General features: G+C 42.4%; 1 protein-coding gene across 1 annotated transcript in view; it reads left to right on the top strand.

The window, feature by feature from the left end:
- Positions 1-282: 282 nt before the first annotated feature.
- The window catches only part of OPN5 (opsin 5), a 38,454-nt gene continuing 32,736 nt past the window's right edge, over positions 283-6,000 (top strand). Inside the window, exon 1 of the mRNA XM_033056629.1 lies at positions 283-663. The gene's annotated coding sequence lies outside the window, so the exon portion shown is untranslated. The remainder of the gene's footprint in view (positions 664-6,000) is intronic.

Here is a 6,000-nt window from a genome sequence, read left to right as displayed (position 1 = left end):
GGTGGTGAAGATGATTTACACACACATCTTTTTACCACCCAGCTCAGTGTTATAAGTGCCTGGTGCTGCTGGTGAGGAGAAGTGAAATGCAATACTGAAAGAAGCTTTTATTACCTCTGTGAAAGCAACTTTTAGTACTGCAGATCTTTTTCCTCTCTTACCAGAAAATGAAGAATAACCTGATGAGAAGAAGCACTTTGTTCCGTGGTGGGGGTGCAGAGGATCCCAGCAGTGCTGGCAGCAGGGACCCAGCAGTGTCACATCGCTGTGACAAACCTTACCTGGCTCTTCCTAAGCCCTTCCTCTGCCTGGGCACTCCCTCTGAGACGTGCCTGCACTTTGGGATCTGCCTGGCACAGAGGGGCAGGAGGCTCCAGAGAGGGAATTCATGGGGTGAGATGGATGATGGACAGCAGCAGCACCGGGAGAAGGAGAGGGAGGAGCAGTGCAGAATCCAGAGTCTGGATCTGGGATGGGAAGGGGGAGAGGAGGGAGATTGTGCTGAGGAACAGAAGGATTTTCCCCTCTCCTTCTGAACTCTAGAACTTGAAACAGCAAGAGCCCTGTGGATTTATGCTTTTACAGATCACTGTGGTCCAGACTTTGAAACAAAATTAGCTGTGGAGCTCTAGGGGGATGCTCTATACAGAGTTAATAAATAAGGTAAGTCCTTTTTCTCCTCCTGTTCTGCTAAGATGCTGAAAGTGTGGATATTTACATGCAGGAGCAAAATGGCAAATACAGATAAACACCAGGATGCTTATCTTACCTATTTTCACTGTATTCTTAATTTAGGTCCATTTTCATGTTATCTTTGCTCATACTTATTTTCTCAGAGAATCCTTTTGATTGCTATTTTACTTTCCTTCTCCTTGCTGGAGAATAAATATAGAATATTTATTCCATAAATAATAAAATGGAATAAAATGCTTCAACATAGGAATGAAAATGTCAGGGTGCAGCTTTCTGAAATATGCCTAAGAAATTCAGAAAAAATTCCTGAAAGTTTTTATATTGCATGGTGTCATTTATCATTTTCTCTCCTCCACTCCTTCTGAGGGCATTGGAGTCTCCAGCCATGTGTGATATAACCAGGGATAATTTCTTGATGTAACAGGACTGGCCAGTCTAATGACATTCTGATAAATATTGTCCTTTTTGGACTGGTGTTTCCATTAGTCTTCCTGAAATTCTGCCCAAATCTGGCATTGTCTTTATCACAGAATGAATTTGGAAGAGAGTTGATTATTTGTGTCTTAGGGCAATACCAGGACCCTAAAACATGGATTAATTTGATACTGATTATATATGACTGGTATTGATTTTATGCTGATCATCGCTTAATTACAAAGCAAGAAATTAAAATTAGTATCCTAAAGTATTCCCTTACAACAAGAGAGAAAGTATTTGCAGAAACTTTGCTCACAGACAGAAGGGAGCTGCCTGCAGTTGTACAACTGTAGGTCAGCACAGGGCTGTGATGGCACTGTGCACCAAAGAAAATGCAGTTCTTTGTGTTTAATAATTATTCATTTAATAATAAAATAGCACTGAAGAACTCACCTGAGAATCAGACATCAGCAAACCCTTGTATTTGCACACCTTTGGAGGATGTTTCTTTGCTGAGCTGGATGCAGACACCTGCTCTGTGTGCCTGCCTGCACCCCAGTTTGCAGTGTGAGCATCTCAATAATAAACAGGCAACAAAAAGGACAATTTTAATATCAGGTCAGCCTGCAACAAGAGGAGAGAGAAAGTTGCATTCCCAGCCCCTGACTTGTTACATGACTGCACGTCGATGACTGAGCCGCTCTAATTAAGTTTATGAGCTGGAAAATTGTTGTGCATTTAGTTACTCCAAGCCTAATGTTTTACATGAGGAAGGATCAGATGAGATTTCATGCTCTGATCCACCAGGAAACCGCTTGGTTTTCCCTGGGACAGAGTCAGGTGTTTGTGTGCCTGCAGGACTTTTGTTCAGTAGACAAATGGGCAGTGATGTCAAAGCAGAGCAACAGGATTTCCTTTGCAGTAAGAAAATTCTATGGAAAAGTGCTCCAGGAGCCTAAACCATCATTTCAGGAGCTGTATCTTGCAATCTGGCACTGCCTTTCTTCATCTGGTTTTCTTCTCATGCCTTTTCCCTGTTGCTTGTTCTCCAGTGATGCTACAGCTGGGGTACAGATTTCTTGGTTAAAGCATCACTTGCTGGGTTACTGAGACCTTTCCTAGTTCCTCTCTAAATGATGCTTGGCTGTGATGCTTTCCATTTTCTTCTGGGCAGCCTCTTCTGGTTCTGTAGCTTCCTCATTTGAGTGGCACATGCTTTTTCACAAGTCAGCCTCAGGGAAGCAGGAGTGTGAAATGCTGCACTGTCGCTGCCGTAGAGAGATTCAATAAAACCTTTACAGCCTCTCCAGATCCTGTGAAATGTCTGCCTCTGTTTTCTTATCTCTTGTTTTGGCTCAGGTCAACAGAGACAGCCAGGTTCCCAATCCAGCAGGGTTAGGAGAGAGGTAGAACCAGATTTTTGTCACCTTGCTTTGCTGTAGCAGGTTCACAGTGTTGATCTGGTCACTGCCAGGATTTCCAGGACAAATATTGCAAGAAAATGTGACCCTTTCTTGCCCCAGACAAGAGCAGAGGTGGTGCCATGAAATTCAGGTGAGCTCAAACATAGATGTAAGGAAGTTGTGCTGTGTCAGTGGGATCCCTGGGAATGCAGTGGGAGCTCAGAACTTTTCCTCCTAACAGGCTGCCTGTCATCACTGAGGAATTTGCAAAGAGGGATCAGATCTTGCTGCTTTGCAATTAGGTTGGTCTAAATGCCAACCTTTAGGTCTTTTTATGGCTCAAAGCCCAAACAGCAGGAAATCTCTAGTGTTGTTTATCAAACATTTACCTTTACATGGTTCTTCATTTTAATATCCCAAATGGAGTTGTTTTCAGTGCTTCTTAAATGCCTTCTATTCACCAGAAAAAAAAAAAAAAAAAGTTTAGTTTTGCATTCAGGTTCCTGTGAATTTATCTTATTCCTTTCCTCTCACCTTCCTGTACTTAGGCCTCTTGCAATTGATACATATTTTGTGGTATATTATCAAGGTGAATGGAAATTTTTTTGTGAGCCATTAAAAGCACTTTTGATGCCCCATTCTTGCCAAGTCAATTTTCTCCTCCCTTCTCCATGTGTGTTACTTGTTCAAGGCACTTGAATTTCCCTTTGCTGCACACAGCCCTGCTCCTAATCCATTTTGCATTAACAGGGCTTTTATCAAGGCTGAATTCAGCAGGTTATTGGATCTGCACTAATTATACCCCTAAATACAGAAATGAATCCCTGATATTATTCTTCCCCAAAAGGATCTACCTATATCAGAAATTAAGGATTTGGGAGGAAAATGAGTCTCTCTGACCTAATGATGTAAGTTGTTTAAGAAATCTGTGATCTAAAGTTTCTCTCTTTGAAAATCTTGATGAACCTCAGGAAAAATTTACCTCAGGAGGCTGCAAAATTTCCATTATTAGGAGTAGTCTGGAGACTCATCTGTAATAACAAAACCAGGATTTACCTGCTGTGAAATCAGATAAGGATGGAAGGAAATATTCCATGATTTGCATGTCCCAGCACTTTCAGATTTTGTTCCTAGACTAAAATATATATCTGGCCATTTTCAGGGATATTAGCAGACCAGAGAGCATTATTTGTTGTTTTATTGGGAAAACAAACCTACAAATAAATTGAATAATTTGGATGACTTCAGGCTTGTGGATGTTGCTAGGTGTCCTCTGGATATTGAGACCTAACTGCATAAATTTTGAGAACAATAATGCTTGTGGTTTTTCACATCAAACATTGAAAACATACCAGGCTGCTGAGACTAATCTGAAATTTCAATTTTGATCTCTTTATTGTAAATAAATCACTTTTCTTCTGAAGATGCTGTCCTAGGGAAAAAGAAACAACAACCCACAACTTCAGATCTCTGAGTATATTTGCAAAGTCTTAGTCAGTTAGAGATGAGAATTTCATTTGTACTTCCCTCTGCCTCCCCATCCCTTAGGACACCTTGTGGTTTATAATTTTCCAAAGCAGCAGAACACATTAATCTTGTTGGATCACTGACTTGGGAACCATTGCAGCAGAACACATTAGTCCATTGGTCCATCTTCCCCTGGAGATGCAAATTCTCTCTGTTCTTCTTTGAGGGGATGAGGTTTAGCAATTTGCTGCAAATTCCACATCAAGTAGAAGAAGGGAGTTCTCTGTGCTTGGTCCTCCAGACCTTTCTGCTCCCTCAGAAGGTTGGGGGACTGTAAAAATTTCCTTCAGAAGATGAGAAAACAGGATGGGGATGGATGGGAAAAGAGGCTGGACACCAGGATGGGAATGTGGGCAGTGTGAAGCCTTGGTTCAGGACAAGGACAGGTTGTGTCAGGGGTTCAGAGTTCCCACCTTCTCCAGGTGATGCTGTAGAGGGATACAGGACATAAAAGCCTCAGGCTGGAGTTTGTTTGGGGCATGGAAAATCTTGTGCTGTGCCTGCTGTGATCCAGCCACTGAGGGGTCTGCAAAACCCTGAAACCAAATGTCAGTGCCAGATAAATCATGGAAATAAATCAGCTGGAGCAGGGTTAGATTGGATATCAGGAATTCTTTCCTGTGAGGGTGGTGAGGGCTGGCACAGGCTGCCCAGGGAAGCTGTGGCTGCCCCATCCCTGGAAGTGTTCAAGGCCAGGTTGGATGGATCTCTGAAGCAACCTGGGCCAGTGGAAGGTGTCCCTGCCCTGGGGTTGGAATGAGATGATCTCTAAGGTCCCTTCCAACACAAACCACTCTGCTCTGTGATAAATGACAGGTCACAGTCAGGTCCCTTTGGCTGCTGTCACTCATCTTCTGCTAAACATCACGATTTTGGCAACTCTGTGAAAATTCCCTGGATTTGCTTAAACCTTAGGAGCAACATGAGGTGCTTTGTAGAAATAGCCAAGATTTTCTTCCCCTTCCTTCTGTACCCTGCCTACAGGAGGAGGAGGTCAGGAAGGAACCATTGTTATGTGGATGACTTGTGTCCTGAAAGAAGGGGTTGGTGTGTCCTGGCCTTTGTCAGGGTAAGAACAGCCTGGCCAAGCCATGAAGGACGTGGTGAAAAACCCCCAGTGAGAGATTAGGAGGGAGCAGGGAACAAAACTGATGTGGGGCTGGAAAAGCTGCATTGATTGGGCCAAACAAGAAACCTCAAATCTCCTTTTTTCCTTTAATCTCAGAAGTTTAGAGGCTTGATATTGAAATTTTATAGTGTCTGAGTCAGGAGTTTGTATCTCTTGAGGCTGGCTATGGTGGAACTGTTCCATTTTAAAGAATATATTATTTAAAAGTGGAATTGCTTGTGTATTAATTAAAGATGAGTGTCTGCAGCACTGATATAAGCATGAACCCATTTCTAATAATCAGAACAAGTTGAATTCTTTTGTTGTGATTTTAAATCTGTTTTCACAGGCTCTGGGGGCCTTCCAGCACAGAATGTAGATGGGCTGATGGCAGCCTGAGGTGCAGAGCTCTCTGCCCCCAGCCTTGGACATCAGAGACAGACCAGTGTGGAATCCTTTGGTCTTCTGAGGCAGCACCAAAAACAATCCAGTCCTGGACAACTGGATTATTTCCCAGTGCTTGCCCAAGTGTGCCTACGTGAGGCACTTATGTCACAAAATAACTTTTGGAAGCCTGGGTTTTAATCTATGGTTATTAGCCAAAATCAAGGAATCAATTATAAACAGGGTTAAAATTTACTTTTTTTCTTCTTCTATTTTCTTTTTAGTGCCTGAAAAGTTAGAACCTTGGTCTTCAACAGCAACTGTTTTGCTCTGCAGATCCACTGCTGTGGGTCTGTACTGCCTAGGAAAGTGAAAGTAGCTGCAGACACTAAATTATTATTTTAAAAAATCTTTGCATGTTTTTCAAAGCAATAAATCTTATTTCATAGTCTTGAAACTGAAAGGAAA

This window comes from Catharus ustulatus, chromosome 3, assembly GCF_009819885.2.
Source record: "Catharus ustulatus isolate bCatUst1 chromosome 3, bCatUst1.pri.v2, whole genome shotgun sequence".
NCBI classification, from domain to species: Eukaryota; Metazoa; Chordata; class Aves; order Passeriformes; family Turdidae; genus Catharus; species Catharus ustulatus.
Note: the sequence above shows the minus strand (reverse complement) of the source record. Positions and strands in the feature narration are given on the sequence as shown.